General features: G+C 37.0%; 1 protein-coding gene and 1 pseudogene across 2 annotated transcripts in view; both read right to left on the reverse strand.

The window, feature by feature from the left end:
* The window catches only part of ATF6 (activating transcription factor 6), a 214,681-nt gene that overhangs the window by 76,247 nt on the left and 120,517 nt on the right, over positions 1-17,917 (reverse strand). The window lies entirely within an intron of this gene.
* LOC106800973 (proteasome activator complex subunit 3 pseudogene) lies at positions 4,763-6,157 on the reverse strand (annotated as a pseudogene).

A 17,917-nucleotide genomic window follows, 5' to 3' on the forward strand; every position in this document is an offset into this window, starting at 1 on the left:
CATCTATTATTGCTGATGAAAAGATAAGTCATGAAACTTCTATATATATATTCTGCTTCCCATGGATAATTTCAGTTCGAGGTGGGCAGATACTTAGTTATCTCTTTGTACAGTGTTTTAATGCAGACAACAAGGGTGGTCCAGCACCTGTTTCTGTAATTGACTGAGTCCTTTGTTTTTCAAAAAGATCAGTAATTTTTAAAAAACGCCTTGATGTCAGTGCACAATAGCATCTTTCAGAAATGTTTAAATGTTGACAGAGGAAGCAGGATTCTCTCCTACTCATACCAAATTATGTAAGCAGGAACAACTCATCTAATCAGTACACAACAGTGTAATTGCTTTCTTGTACATATTTTATGGAGGTAATTAAAAGGCTTTTTTGGGAGGGGGAGGGATAAACACTAAATAATAAAATGATCACCGATACATTGCTAATGCCATTATGGACCCCCAACTCAAAAGCAGAGTAAAATCCTAACGTAAATATCTAGACATTCTCACAGCCATCTAAGCACATGTCCTCCTGGCTACTTGATTTCTATTTTCCACACTCTAGCCAAACCCCTGTCTCAGATGAATATCATTCTCAAAGTTAGGTAACAGAGCCTTCAGAATCCTTGGAAGATAGAATGAAAGAAGGTTCATCTATTGCTATCTGAATCTGGGGATATCAATCAAATAAAATTATAATATTATTAAGACTGGATTTAAATATAAATGCTTAATCTCTATAGAAGTATGCATATTCTATGTTGCAACGATGTAAAAATACATACATATCCTTTAAAATAAATGAAACCCACACATACATTTCAATCATTTTGTTAAACTAGTAGGTTATGGGTGATTTCCCTCTGTTTATTTTCAAATTTCTGAGCATTGGGATAGTCCTTTTGAAATTAAAAAACATTTTAAATTGATCACATAGGTATCTATTAATGGTTGAGACAATTTGGTGAGAATTCTGTAGAAATATGAAAACCTCATGGATTATTAAAAAATGTTGCCTCTAACAACCAAAGAAGAATTTATGAACAACTCAGTAATTTAAAAAGACTCTAAGCTCCAAAGCTTAAGAACTTTAAAATTAAGCCTCTTCTACATTATTCACATGGTTTAAGAAAGGTATTTCACTCAATTCTAAAAACCAGATCTACTAATTTCAGAGTTTCCAATCAAATTTCAGTTAGCAGCTTTCACGAATTACAAAAGGAATGTAAAACTAAAATTATTTAATTCCAAAATGAGTTTTAAAGACTATTTCTTATGAACAAAACATCAAAACACACACTCAATTCAGCTGGCTTTTTAAAAGGAACAAAAAAGGTGCCTGAAGTACTAATAATAGGCAAATGATTTATATTGGATATCATGTTTTGACACTACCTAAAATAGGTTTTTTATCATAAGACCTTTTTCCAATCATTTGCAAGACAGAGGAAAATCACAAAAGGCTTAATTTTTGCAGAAGTAGGGACTTTATAAAAGCATTCCAGCTTGCATTTAGTTTGATATAGTGTTACAACAGGGAGAAAAATGCAAATACCAAAAATCTTTAAGTACGAAGGACAAGCATATTTTCTTAGTAAAAGGCATGCCTGGGTATTAGAGACAATTTATTTCAATCTGGCATAGGGTTTGACAGTTTAAGAGTAAAAGGAATAAGCAAAAGATAATGGTTATATTATGTACAGAACAGATATTTAAACCTTAGATGATTAACTATGGCTGAAAAACTAAACAACGTTTGGACTTCCCTTACATTGTCCATTACAGACTGGCAGGCAATTAAATGCCTGTCAGATGGTATGAACTGACGGTAGGGTTCTTAGCATTTTTCTGAATCAGGTATAACACCTCACAAGGGAAATAAAGAGAACTCTTGAGGGGAAATGTCAAAGGCAAACAGATGTCTTTATCTATTAAACAATAACTTTTGTGGTTGTTTTTTTTAAGGTAAGATTTGAAAAACTCAGGCTTTCAGAAGTTCAACAAAAGAATAAACTTTTTAAACTCACAGAAGCAGACAACAGATTGGTTGTTACCAGAGGGAAAAAGGGCTGGGAGAAGGCGAAATGGGTAAAGGGGGGTCAATTATATGGCGACAGATGGAAACTACACTTTTGGCGGTGAGCACACTGTAGTGTATACAGATGTCAAATTATAATGTTGTACACCTGAACCTATACAATGTTATAAACCAACGTTACCTCAATAAAAAGAAAAAGAATAAACTTGTTTTACCTTGGAATCATTTTTCAGGAGTTTACTTTGAAAATAAAGTTACTACTAAACCAGTTTACAAATCTTTTTAATCTATATAGCTTAAAATAGACAAATATTCATATCGATTTTAGTAAGGACAGGGCCCAGTATAAGGCACATTTTCTAGATATACCTACAGATAAAAAACAAAGGTGACTGAAACAGAATTTTATGTATCAAGTTAATTCACCTTACTCATGGAGAAATAGAGTCTTTTCACTCATTCTGGTGAAACAGATAAGGAAAATGAAAAAGCAAAAGAAATGCCAGGAATCATTAGGCACTTTCTGGATAGACATCGACACCATCTCAGAAAAAGGTAATCGGTATCACTACCACCCTAGAAAAACAAAAAACCACCTACTTGTGATGTGGTGTATTTTAAACTCAGAAATATTTCTTTTTCAAAAAACATGCAAAAGAAAACATCTCTGTTTTACATCTTAAACAATTCTTGCTGTTAAATAGGAAATGTTTTAAAGCAGCTTATAGAATCAAGTGGTACAATCAAGTCATGCTGGTTTTCACCCTCGGCAACCAAAACACATTGTTGAAGAGACACTCCTGAAGAAAAAGTCTCATGCAAAAGTGACTGCACTCATTAAATGGGGAAATGGGAAGGGGGAAGCGGGGGCAATTAGGATCAATGAAAAGAAGAGATAAAATAATCATGTTATAACCCTATCTATAGCAAGATCTGAAGGCATAACTTCATTTATAGCAAGGAAGATATCCTTAAAAAGATACTGCAAAAAGGGAAAAAAAAGGTAGAATTACAAATAAGTTTTAATAATAGATATTATACTTTCTTATATGGTCACCCAGTTTCAGAGGGTCTTATATGAAAAAGAAATTTCAATGGAAAACATTCTCATCTCTCACAAAAAATAAATTTAATCACTCCTAATTTTCCCACAAAAACCTGATTTGAGAAAATAATTTATTGCATGAAAGTATTACTGTAAAATACATTAAAAGATTAAGGTCATAACTTATGTGTGTACATAGTCTCAAAAATATGAAGATTCAGGGCACAGTTAGCTGAATGGAAAAAAGAGACGAAGCTGTCAATTGTGCACAGGAATAATCTCATTCCTATATAGAAAAAGACATCAAAAAGAACTCCCACTCATACTTTTCCAAATTTATATTATATAACTTCCACAGGTGGTGCTTTTGAGTGATGAAGATTCTGAAATAATACTAGTACTGAAAAAAAGGTGTTCTAACACTTCAGCTGGCTAAAGTATCTATCATTAGAAAAGATACAATTCTGAACAAAAAACATTATAGATTCATCATATCACATCACAAGCATGAAATTCTCTCTGATGGATGAGGTGACTCACAGTGCAATAATTTACCTTACCTGCAAATAAAATGTGGAAATGCTGAACTTGAAAAATACCAACAGTATAGATCACTGCTAAGAAGACACCAATGGTTTCCCCTCAACCAGGCAGCAAAAGCAGGCAGGAGGAAAAAATCCAAAGTCACATTTTAGAGTCTTCAGATTTAAAGAAAGACCCATATAATATGAGAGGAAAACTCTAATAAGGGCCTATAAGAAATATCTCAAGAGAAAAAAGAGGAAGGGAGATGAAAATCAACTGAGAAAAAAAAAGTAAATGTGATATAAAGCTTCAAAAATTTAGCAGAGACTTATGAGACGAATGGACAAGCAGAAGAAATTCTAAACTGTGTGTAAAAGGAAACTGGAAGATGTTGACATGGTAGAAGGTTATGCAAGGAACACATTTTCACAGATTCCTCTTCATTCTATGGGAGGCATGGATGTCTTTTTCTTTAGAACAATTAAGATTTATTACTCTTCATATGCTCACTTTTCTTACACAACCGAGTTGAAAAATATCAAGGGTATGATCATAGTCCAACTGAGGAGGAGGGAAATCCTATACATCAGAAAATTAAAGTTCAGATAAGCATACTTAGGCCATCATAAAATGTTAAAACCAAGTCTTATTTCAGTTTGCTAAACTGGAGGCATACAATGACCTCAACACATCCCTTTAAATTTCTTTCCTTGCAAAAAACAAATGATGGTGTAAACAGAGTATTTCTGGTCTGAACAAAGTAACACATGGCAGAACCTTAGGAGAAGCTTCAATTAACCTTCTTTAAAACTTCAGGTTTCTTTGAGTAACGCATGATCATTCAATGTCACCAACACCATAAAAAAAAAAAAAGGGGGGGGCTGGCCCAGTGGCGCGAGCAGTTAAGTGCGCGCGCTCCGCTGCTGTGGCCCGGGGTTCAACGGCTCGGATCCTGGGCAAGCACTGACGCACTGCTTGTCGAGCCATGCTGTGGTGGCGTCCCATGTAAAGTAGAGGAAGATGGGCACGGATGTTAGCTCAGGGCCACTCTCCCTCAGAAAAAAAAAAAGGAGGATTGGCATCAGATGTTAGCTCAGGGCTGATCTTCCTCACAAAAAAAAAAAACAAAACTTTGGCAAACGTTCATCTACAAAGCTGCTTTTTTTTTGGTGAGGAAGATTAGCCCTGAGCTAACATCTGTTGCTTATCCTCCTCTTTTTGCTGAGAAAGATTGGCCCTGAGTTAACATCTCTGCCCATCTTCATCTATTTTATGTGGTACGCCCACCACAGCATGGCTTGACAGCGGGTGCACAGGTTCACGCCCAGGGTCCAAACCTGCGAACCCCGGGACAGCGAAGTGGAGCATGGGAACTTAACTGCTACACCACCAGACTGGTCCCTAAAGCTGCTTCTTAAAATGGTAGTCCTTTCTCCTTGGCCAACCTTAGTACCTTCTACCAGATGGTTTGTCTCCACTCTCTCCCAGAAAGAAAAATCAAATAAAAATTACAACAAAAGAGGATTCAGTATGAGGATAAGGCTGTATGAAATTCTCACTAAGCAGTAACTGCATTTCCAGTCATTTCATGTGGAGTCATTAATAACCAGCCTTCTAGCTGCCTAAACAGCTCGGCCAACTCCTGAAGGAAACTGGGGTGGAGAAAAGTCCTTAGCATAGGTTGTCAGTGTCCGTGCTCCAAGGAGTCTTGATCTTCTCCATGTTTCTGAGGATCACCTCAGGCAAGGTGGCAAACTGGTTCCGTACCTGCAGCAGGATCTGGGGCACACTCAGGTACTTGTTTTCGTCAACCTCGGCTACAGTGCAGAGATAATCTTCCATCAGGGGGTATTTCACTATTTTGGATACCAATTTGGCCTGGGTGTTGTAATAGGTGGAGAATGTCGTAGACAGGAGGCTGCTGTGCTCTCCACGGTGTCTTCCCGAATAGACACTCCAAAGTTGTTGCCATCCTCCACCTTTGGGATGAGCAGCTGCACCTGTACCCGCAGCGTGTTGCATTTCTCTCTCAACAGCTCGAGCTCAGGTTTTACTCGCTCAATCAGCTCCACATGATGCCGGTTGCTCCGCAGAAGCTGTCCCCCACCGCCCAGCACTGCTGGTACTCTGACCGAGGACCAGGTCTGCCGAGGCGGCAGATCCCGGTTGGGCACATCGCCCACAGTGCCTGCGGCGGCAGGGGGCTCTGGACCTGGGTAGGTCTTGCAGCTGGAGTGCCTAGACCTGACTATCCAGCTCCAACAGCTTCTGAGGGAAGAAGGTGGACACCAGATCCTCGGCCTCCTGGGCTATACAGGCTGACACGAATCTACTTTCCTCTGCATGTCCTGCTCTACCTTCAGCGGGGAAGCCACGACCTCCAGGGGGGTCGAGCATTGGGGTGGACACCACCTGGGTTTCTCCCTCCGTGGCAGGCTGGGTTTGGGCTTCTGCTGCCACCTGCCAATCCCAACAGACCACACCCTGCCACGTGGGAAATGACATCCCGGAGGTCCCAGCAGCCCGCACAGCGCTAGAGCATGGAGGACCACGTGTCAGGGGGCTCTGCCAGATCTAGTTACCGCAGCAGCACCTCCTCTACCTCCCAGCCTGGCGGGCGGGAAGCCTGAGCTTGAAGACGGTTCCAAAAAACATCGTTTTTTGCAGTTAAGCGCTGTGAAGACCAGGCAGTGCCAAGTCAGTGCACTTTACATGGAACTCAAGGAAATCCACAATCCCTGGGTCCAGAATACATGACCTCTTTTGAAAGGCACCTCACGAAATGGGCTCTACAGAGCAAGGCTCACTTCTGGAGAGCCCTTAAGCCACACCTTTACAGGTAACCTGGGCCTAGCCATGCTCTATCTTTAGAAAGTCACAAGTGGTTCACTTCACCATGGTATTTTAATCAAGTTAGTAAACTACTCAGATCTTCCATGGCTTACTTTATACAATTTTTAGTTTAAATTACAAATGTTAAGTTACGTGGCTTTTCTTAAATTCATCTTTTTTAGGATAATGAACAAAATTTGAATCTGGACTATAGATTAAAGTATCAAAGTCAAATTTTCCTGAATTTAACTGTATGGTGGTTACAGAGGTTAATATCCTTGTTTTTAGGAAATACACATTACAGTATTAAGGGATAAAGTGACATGATATATTTAACCTCTTCTCAGATGGTTCTGAAAAGTAAATTGTGTATCTGTATATGTACAGAGAAAGAATGCTAAAGCATGTGGAGAAATGTTAAAAATTGATGAATCTGTATAAAGGATGTATGGGAGTTCAGTATTATTCTTGTAAGTTTTCTGTAAGTTTGAACTTATTTCAAAATAAAAAGTGAAAAAACTATCTTTTCCCTAAAGGCTTCTAAAATGATAAAGAGAAATTCTGTAACTTTCTAAAATTTCACCTACTTATTTATATTTCTTTTCCTTTCCCTGAAATATTTTCCTTTTGTTCTTTGCAACACCACAGAGTAAAGTCCATGCCTTTGACTTATATACTAAAATTACTGAAGTTTAGTTCAAAAAAAGATTATTCTAAATGTTACCAACTAGGCACCTGGAGAATCTCAAAGGTGGGTTTGGAAGCAATTAACTGTTTTTCCAAGTTGCTTCTTTTCCTTTGTATATTAAGGAGATGTAACCACCAACCATCCTGAAACTGACCAAGCCTCACCACAAGAGCTACACACCCATGACCTTTGCCTTATTAATGCAAAGATCTCTCCAGGAGTAGCTTAGGCCTCATTATGTGGAAGCGTGTTCTTCAACTGAGCCTATGCAAGTGAATACCCACCTCTCCCTTTTGAATATTCCTAAGTTCCTGCTCTCCTTTGTTCAGGGACGCCATGACTTTGGAAATGATTCCTCATGGTCTCCTATTTGCTGCAAATACACTTTACTTTGTGAGACAACTTCCACTGGTGTAGAGTCTTATTTAACTCACCAGGAGGCAAGCCCACTTGGTTCGGTAACATAAAAATGCTACAGTATAGTTTCGAATGTAACTGTCACTTCAGTTGGACTGTAAACTCTTTCAGGGTAGGGGCCAAGTCTTAATTCATTTCCATTGCGCCTGGCATGGAGCAGGTGCTCAATACATATCGGATGAAATGATCTTGAATTAGTAAGATTTTAGCTAACTATAACTTCACAAAATCTAGAGCTAAAAGGAAAGTATCAACAAGACAAAGATGTTACAGGTTGAGCTCCCCAGCAAGCCGACTGAGGGTCTGCTTACAGGAATTTTAGGGAGTGTTCTTGATATAAACACCTGTGGAAAGGCAGAGATAGAACAGAGGGAGAAGTTGGACTTTGATGCAATCTCAAGGCCCCAGCTGACCCCATGGGGAACTGGGAAAGGCCCTTCAGAGTTGTCCTGAGTTGGAGACAAGGCAGTTCCTGAAGAGGGCTATTTGGCAGCAGGACTTCCAGCAGTTGGGAAATAAATCCTTTAGTTCTGAGGAGGGATCTGGGGAGTGCGTCATAGCTTCAACTACACGTGTATCATATGAAGATACCTATACTAACAAACTAGCAATGTAAGTTGTGTTCAACTCAGCTATGTTCAGCCCCAATTAGGAGTTGGAAATTCAAAGATGGTTTCTGTGTTCGGACGGCTTCAAGTCTTGCAGGAATGAGACAAAGAAGGATGTGGTGGAGAGAATTATATGTTAAAGGTGGGGGGTGGGGGATAAGGGTGTACATGTATGTTGGGGTGGTAATGGGGGACTACTGTTAAGTTGGATCTTAAGATGGCTCTTAAGATATAAGGGAAGGGACAGGATATGATGCAGGAGAAATAAGCAAGGACCAGCTCATGGAGGCAGGGCCCTGTTTGCCATGCTTAAGGAACTTGGATTTAATAAAAGCCAATTAAGGACATTTAGGCAGGGAAAAAATACATGCAGATGGATGATTTCAGTTGTGGAGGTGGATCTGAAAAAGAGACCAAAGGAAGAGAGACTGGTGCCATAATTCAAAAGAGAAAGTATGCCTCATTTAAAGTGGTGGCGATGGCGTTGAAGGAGAAGCATCAAGAGAATTTTAGAAAGTAAAATTAACAGTACTTGGTGATAGTTTTGGATGTGAAGAAATGAAAAAAGGCAGAATTCAATAATGTGTTTTTTTTTTACTTAAGGAAAGAATTGCTGTTTATATTTACACTAAACTTCTCTTAAGAGGTGAATTAGACATACACACATTTTTACACACACACACTTACATTCAAGTTACACCAATTTAGGGCTATCAAAGAGAAAAGGAAAACAAATACTTATTGAAACATGACCACAATTTTCTCATACCTTTTTTCATAACTTTGCCTATAAAATATTACAATGGAGCTATTATGGAAATTCCCTTTTATATCAAAAACATCCTCAATGGTATATATAGTTTAACAAATGATTACTCTAGTTTCAAAAAGAAAACATTTCTAGTTTTCTTTTAAAGAAGTGGGGCAGTTTCTTTCTACCTACATTATGATACTGATTAATGTAGCCATTTATATGAAATTATTTTCTTTAGTTGTCTGACAATAAAATATAAAATTCTCTGGGAGATTCAACTGCTCTTTTTTCTAGTGTGATGTAAGTATTTTATTTATTCATATTTCTTGCCCTTATTAACAAAAATAGCAGTTGACTGGAAATTAACAGCTCCTAATTTTTCTTCCCATATCGACCATCAGCAATCAGCGGTTGTTTTTAAAAATTATGTAATGCACTTGATTTGACCCATGAAATTAACACTGAGTGCTAACAGGCGGAGGAAGGCCAGGGACAGCTGTGTAGAGTGTTGTCTTGTTCAGGTCAGGTTCTCCTTTCTCCACAGCCCAGCAGGGTTCATCATGTACTGATGCCAATAACTGACACACCACTCTTCTTTTAGGAATCCTACAGATTTATGGATTGATTTATCCTTTAAATATCCTCCAACTCTGAAACTATGCCCTGTGAAGAAGGGATTCTGTGGTCCTATCCGTGAGTTCCATTTACAAAACTATTTGAAGCAACTGTTGTTGTGTCAACTGTACGGACATACATGTAACCTTGAGACACAGATTGGAATTTAATCCTTCAAAATACTTTTTTTTCCCACTGATTTCTCTTTGTCTATAAAAGTTAGAAGAAATATAATCAGTGGGGCTAAATCTAGATAATCTTAAGACTCTGGCAGGTGGTAATATTTATCTCTTCACATTTATAAAATTCTTCATCTCTGGGTTGCAATGGATCTTAAGTTATCTAGACCAAATGGCTTCATTTATCACTTATGAATACCCCCTAGGGAGTATCATAAAATGTTTAGTTTTACAACGTAGTTACTGAGAACCCTGCCACAGCCAATTTCTAGAGCTGACAAACATATCACTTCTCCTTCCTTCATTCTTCCTCTTAGACTGCTACAAGTAAGGATACAGAAATAAACAATGCAGAGGCATTCGCTGCAGTGTCCTTTTGTCAGTTGTAGTTGCCAATGCAACATGTCCAGAATCAGTCTCCAAATCCAAAGTGTGCATACAGGTGAAGATGAAGAGGAGTGGCAATACAGCATTGTGGTTAAGGCTATGAAGTTAGCCTGCCATGTTCAAATCCTGGCTTTGCTACTTACTACCCATGTGACCCTGGCTAAGTTACTAAACCTCTCTGTGCTTCATTCCCTTCATCTATAAAATGAACTTTATAATAATAGCTATCTCATAAAAGCTGCTTTGAGGATTAAGTTAGTTAATATATGTAAAGAGTTTAGCACAGTGCCTTGAACATGGTAATTGCTCAATAAATGTTAGCTATTATTGAAGGAGAGTCTCTATATCAATATTCCAAAATCTCCCTTCACCCTTTGAAATGGAGCAGAACTGTGAATTCTATACCAACAAACCAAGGTATAATTTTCTTGTTCACTATCTTGTTATTTAGCAGTGATGACTAATTGTACTACAGAGTTGAATATAAGTATTTAAAAAAAACTAGCTTGAATTCCTGAGATCATCAGTGTTTAGTGGCCATATCAAAGAGGGCGTAGATGAAGTAAGAACAAAGTTTACTGGCTACTTTGGCTGAAAAGTGCATTTCTGAGCAGAACCCCTTCTGGCAATAGCATCAAGTTCACAGTATTTTATCTTACAAATTACATAATTGGTATAGTTTGGAACAACGACGTCTACTCTCAAGGGTCCTTAAGATCACTGATTTTAACAAAAATCTACTGACCTCTGGGTCCTAGATTCTTGACTTTTTAAGGTGCTTTGGCCAGTGACTTTCCACCCAAGACACTGATGGCTTCCTTGTTTGCAAAATCCCTGTATGAATAATGTACTGGATGAACAATGAATCATCTAGTTCTGCATTTCTCAAATTGGAGTCCATCAGTTCCCTATAATTATTTGTGTGTATTCATCTGGATGATAAGATAATTGATGTAAGCATATTCTGGGTCATATTACAACTGCCATGTAGTTCTGGGGCCCGCAATTACATTTGTTTATGATTATGATGGCACCAAGTACCATTATTTTAATTGATGAGTGAGAGAAGAGCCTATTAGGAATGATTATCCTTTTTTTCCTTCTCCCAAACAACTGTTTGGAGAGAACAAAAGTTTTCTTAGTGGTTCACATAGAAAAAACTAGAGGAAGAATTAAGTTATCACGGAGTACTCAACAGTATGGAAATGTCTGATTAAACATAGAAAGGACCTGCACCATGAGAGTTAGTATCACCTTCACTTGTCAGTAGTGACTTTTACAAAAACGTAATCTGTTACATAAATTCATGTTGTTGATTTGAATTTTATCTTTGTAATATTATTTAGATTTAATTTATTCAATTATTTTGGTTTGGTAACTGTAAAACTATAAGTTGAAAATGTTTCGAGTTTTATGTTTATATGTACTTAATAAACATAAGTCAATGCTGGAGGAGAATTTCTTCCTTAAAAGAAATTACTTCCTTTAAAAGTAAAAACCATCTTCTAATGCCTTGTACAAACAATTACAGAGTTATCTTCCTGAAATGCATGTCTGATCATATTTCTATCTTCTACAGGGTAAGGACCAAATTCCTTAGGCATGGCCCACAAGTTCCTTCATGATCTAGATCCTGCCATCTTTTATTTCCCAGCACCTACTCCACATTCCAACAACAGTTCTCTCACCCGTCCTATGCTTTTACATATTCACCTCTCTCTGAGTGAAATGCCACATTGCCTCGTCTTCGTCTTTCTCCCACTCTATACCCTACCCATTCATCCTTCTACAATCAACTCAAGAATTGTTTTCTGAAAAAACCTTCCCTGATACCACCTTCTCCTTCCTAGATGAAGTTAGTGCTCCTGGCACAAGTTAAATACTGTCATAATATCTACCTCATAGAGCTGTTGAAAGGATTAAATGAAATATATAAAACAGCTAGGACAGGGGCCAGCCCCGTGGCTTAGCAGTTAAGTGCGCGCGCTCCGCTGCTGGCGGCCCGGGTTCGGATCCCGGGCGCGCACCGACGCACCGCTTCTCCGGCCATGCTGAGGCCGTGTCCCACATACAGCAACTAGAAGGATGTGCAGCTATGACATACAACTATCTACTGGGGCTTTGGGGGAAAAATAAATAAATAAAATTAAAAAAAAAAAAAAACAGCTAGGACAGTAAATGCTTCATAAACAGTAGTTTTATTTGTAATCTCAAAGTATTCTCTATATATCTCTTTTATAGTTCCTATCACAGTGTTGTAATTTTGGATTTACAAGTTACTTCGCTCCACTATAATAAATTCCTTGAAGACAAGGATTTTAGCTTATTCATTTTTATATATTCTATGGTAGCTCAGTGCCTGGTAACAATAAGTGTTCAATGAACATTTACTGAATGAATAAATGAATTAATGAAACAAAATAGGATAAAATTTATCAGACAGGACCTGACTAGCAAAAGAGATGGGACTCTCTAGCAACTTTTCCTTTTTTCCCCCTGAAAAATTGCTGAATGATGCTACATCATATAAAAATCCATTTTGGAGATCTAACAGCAGTCTTATGGGCTAAACTCTTTAGGGATTTATACAGGAAAGGTAGGAAATATATTTCTTTTTTCTCCCATCAACAGCATGCTGAGTTTCACATTCTGCTTTTGACTTTGGTAATATGCCAGAATTCTACTAGTCACCGTATTGCTTAGCTCTAAAAAACAGCCCTCACTTAAGTAACTGGAGTTGGTCTGTAGAACAGTAGTTATGCAGTACTACATGTTTGTGCAAAATAAACATGTTGGGGAGTACTAGAGAGGTACACACAAGAAATAAGGGTGATGCTGGCTCTGACTCATGCTCCTACTGTTTATTTATAGCTTCTTATTAGTATGGGATTTGTTTTATTTGGCAAAAATACAAGATTTCAACTGACTGAGAGAGGAAGATGTAAGAAAATGTCTAAGCATAAAACTTCTACAGCTGAATAATAATCTGTAACTCAGTGGTGTATCAACAGGCTCCCCAGGGGCTGCTGCAAGCTGAAACCACTCCAGAATTACAAATTTCATGAGCTGCAGACTTTACTGCTAAAAGTAAAGTCGTGGTTAACTAAAGATTTTATTTCTCCATAGACACTTCCATTTATAAATGCTAAATTCACTAGTTGGGGTTAAAGTTTTAGATTAGTATACAAAATATGTATAACAAGTTTCTAATTACTCTAAATAATTTTCACTGGCAACAGAAATAGTCAAAAGGAAATTTAAAAACATAAGCCAAAGAATTTATATGCTTCAACCTGAAAAAGTATACCTTCTCAATGTTCATTTAAAATTACTCTGTCCTTGGGGCCAGCCCAGTGGTGTAGTGGTTAAGTTTGGCACACTCTGCTTCGATGGCTTGCGTTTGTGGGTTTGGATCCCAGGTGCGGACCTACACCATTCATCAAGCCATGCTGTGGCGGTGACCCACATACAAAAAATAGAGGAAAGACTGGCAACAGATGTTAGCTCAGGGCCAATCTCCCTCACACACACAAAAAAATTACTCTGTTCTTTTACTTTGATTTTCGTTCTCAGCATTTTTCACCAACTGATTATTTACTTATATATTTGTTGTGTCCATCTCTAGAATATAAAAGCAAGGGGTTTGTTTTGTTTATTGCTGGATTCTTTGCAGTGAGAATAACCTGGAACATGATGGCTACTCAATAAATATTTCATTGAATGAATGACAGTAAAATTTATTAAATCTCTTGATTAAATAATAATTCTTTGAGGACAGCTGCTTTTTTGGAAGAGCTATTTTAATTATAAAAGTAAAGCAATTATTCAAGTAGATAGTCACAACTTAGCATGAATAAAGTTTTTTGGGTACTAAAATCAATTCTTAAAGGTCTGAAGAAAGAAATCATTTATGCTCTGAAGATATCTCATATTTATGTTTTCTCTTAAACAGCAACAAAAGAGGCACTAAAAGTTTTTTAAAAATTTGGATTTTGGTATTTATCACTACCATTCGCCCTCTTAAAAAAGAAGCATGTTCAAAAGGAAATTGAGTCACATTTTGGTAGATGGTAAATATGCCTTCTTGTGTGTGTGTGTGTGTATATATATATATATATATATATATATATATATTTTTTTTTTTTTTTGTGAGGAAGATCAGCCCTGAGCTAACATCTGATGCCAATCCTCCTCTCTTTTTGCTGAGGAAGGTTGGCCCTGAGCTAACATCCGTGCCCATCTTCCTCCACTTTATATGGGCTGCCACCACAGCATGGCTTTGACAAGCAGTGCGTCGCTGCACCCCCGGGATCTGAACCTGCGAACCTTGGGCCACTGAACTGGAGCATGTGCACTTAACTGCTTGCACCACCAGGCCGGCCCCTTGGCTTTATATTTTAAACTCAGGTCAACTACACAAAACTACAGTAAAAACTGAAAAATACAAATAAAAACAACTGAGTCTGGACTTGCTTTGGTTGTAATGAGCACTTTGCTTAAGGAGACACTATATTCTCCCTAATCTAAGCCGAACAAAAAATTGGTAAAATAATCCCAGGAGGATAATAGCTTTCAAATAATCAGCAATCATATATGAACAGAAATTAGGTTGACCACTTCTTTCTGTATGGTAGAATATTATATATACTCATATTTTACTAAAAAATAAGCAAGATAAACTTTATAACTAAAAAGCTGACCCTAAAGCCTCAGATTTAAGTGAAGTTGTTGCATCATAATAGACTTGAACTATTTTATAATATGAATTCAAATTATTTTATCATTAATTTTCGATCTTCTTAATAACCTATGGACTTCTATTATATATGAAAATGTCAGGTAAAGGCCTTCATCTAAAAATGAGAAATAAAGAATTGCTACCTTGTGCAATAACATCTATTAATAATTACTAAACCTATGCTTATGTAACTTTTAAAATCTACATATGATTACGTGTATATGTTATTAACATTTATAAGAAAACAAGACTGGCTTTATGCTACAAATGAAAGTAATGTTTATTTTTTTACTATTTTTTTTAATGAAATTTATCATCTTACTCATTCTTTTTTATTTATTTTATTTTTGTGTGGAAGATCAGCCCTGAGCTAACATCCATGCTAATCCTCCTCTTTTTGCTGAGGAAGACTGGCTCTGAGCTAACATCTATTGCCAATCCTCCTCCTTTTTTTTTTTCCTCCCCAAAGCCCCAGTAGATAGTTGTATGTAATAGCTGCACATCCTTCTAGTTGCTGTATGTGGGACATGGCCTCAGCATGGCTGGAGAAGCGGTGCATCGGTGCGCGCCCGGGATCCAAACCCAGGCCGCCAGTAGCGGAGTGCGCACACTTAACCACTAAGCTATGGGGCTGGCCCGAAAGTAATGTTTATTATATTTTCTGGATGAACTCATGACATAAGGCAGTCATAAGGCTCCTATCAACATGGAAAGGTCAGATTAAAAACTGCATAGTTTCTTTTCAATTATCAACTGATGTCACTAAATCCATTAAAATGAATGGGATATAGTCAATTTAAATAAACCCTAGAAAGAGCAGAAAACCTGGTGTCTGCTGTTACTCCGTTTTCTGTATGTAATCTAATTCTCTCTTTTCTACAGACATTATGTGAAATGAACACTGAATTAGAAACAATATGGGAAATATTTTTAAAAAACTCTAAAATCACTTTTTTAAAGGCTGTTATAAGAGGCATAGACTACTGAGGGAGATTCTGGCTATCTTTCTGTTTGGAAGAGCCCTTCCTTTAAAATTTATGATCCCCTTTCCCTCCTTTTAAAAAGGGAAAAAAGATAGGTCTAAATTATCTAAATCAAGCCTTCATAAACCTAATTAGATAATGGATAGTAATATAAAAGCCACTGTTGTGTAGTCTCTCAGATTTCATTCTCTTTCCAAATATGCTAATTTTCTGTCTATTGATGGATGATAAGGAAAACAATAGCATTAAAATGAATCTTTATGGGGAGTTGGGGGTACGGAGGGATCACATCTAATGAAAAACGAACTCTCTCCCCTTGTCCTATTCATTTATGAGTTCTTCAAACTGTAGCCATATGCTTCAAAGGTCAATTCCCTGATGACAGAGAAACAGACATACATGGAACACCTGCTATGTGTTAAGTACTGTGCTAGTACTTGATTTATTATTTCGTTTAAACTTCTTAACCTAGGAAGAGGTAACTATTAACATTATCATATTAGAGATAAGGACATTGAGGCTCTGAAAAGTATTTCCCTAAAGTCTTGGAGTTTGTAAGCAGTAGCACAGTCCTGGTTGAAATCCAGATTCATCTGACTCCAAAGCCCATGCTATAAGATTGCCTACAAAAAAAATGCTGTATCAGCCCCCTATAAGTTATTTTCTCCACTAACACAGCTGAGTGGAAAAACGTTTTTTCTTATTTCTGAATAAGGCTGCACAACACTACAGGATAAACTATCTATACCCTATGCTATTTTTCTACTCTTTAAGCCAATACCTAAAATATGTGTAAGTATACACACATTAATACATACATATATTTTTAAAAGATTAATTCCAGGGTCTAATTCTGCAGCTCTCTTTTACTACATAAAAGGAAAAAACCCACTAGTAGATTAAACAAAAAGTAGCGGACGGTTCTTATAAGAACTTTATTTTTAGTTCCTCTTTCACTTACTTTTCTGTGTATCTCCCAGCACTGTGATCTATAAAGGCACATGTTAAGTGTTTATTTCGTCTAGTCTCCAGATTCTTGGTTTGGCAATATCTTCTGCTTCCCATTACACTTTTGCTATAATTATCTACAGTATATGTTATGTTTCCAAGGAGTATATAAATAACATTTTATTGGTTAAGTAAAAAGACTGGAAATTTGAGGTTGAAGAAGTTCAATCACAGGATACTGTTTTAAGAAGTTCCAGCAAAATGTACAACTTAACAAGAAAGTTAAGGACAACACAAAGAAACCTGACAGCTTTGTATAACCTTTTAAACTTGCCTTTGCTTTAATTCTTCCATTAAAAGCTGCTGGATGAAAACACAGCATTGAATATGATACAATACTGGATAACCATATGCAACAAGTGAACTTTGATACATCCCTGCACCATATATAAAAATTAATTCAAAATGGATCATAGACCTACATGTAAAACTTAAAACTATAATATTTTAAGAAGAAAACGTGAGAAAATCTTTGTGACCTTGGGTTAGGCAAAGATTTCTTAGAATAACAAAAACACAATCCATAAAAGAAAAAAGCTGATAAATTGGATTTCATCAAAATTAAGAATTTCTGCTCTTTGAAAAACACTGATAAGAAACTGAAAAGACAAGCAACAGACTGGGAGAAATCATGTATCTGATAAAGGATTTGTATCTAGAACATATAAAGAACTATCAAATCAATTATAAGAAAACAAACAACCCAATTAAAAATGGGCAAAAGACTTGAATGGACACTTCACCAAAGAAGGTATATAGATGGCAAACAAGCACGTGAAAAGATGGTTAAAATTACTAGTCATTAGAGAAATGCACATTAAAACCTGAGATACCACTACGTATCTATTAGAATGACTAAAATTAAAAAGAACGGCCATATCAAGTGTTGGTGAGGATGTGGAGGAACTGGAACTCTCATATACTACTGGTGAGAATGTAAAATAGTACAACCACTTTGGAAAATAGTTTGGCAGTTTCCTAAAAAGCTAAGCATACACCTACCACATAATGCAGCCATTCTACTCCTAGGTTTTTACACAAGAGAAATGAGACCATATGTTCCTATAAAGACTTGTACACAAATATTCATAGTAGCTTTATTTGTA

Source organism: Ceratotherium simum, chromosome 2, assembly GCF_057802395.1.
Source record: "Ceratotherium simum simum isolate JZ-2026a chromosome 2, ASM5780239v1, whole genome shotgun sequence".
NCBI lineage: Eukaryota > Metazoa > Chordata > Mammalia > Perissodactyla > Rhinocerotidae > Ceratotherium > Ceratotherium simum.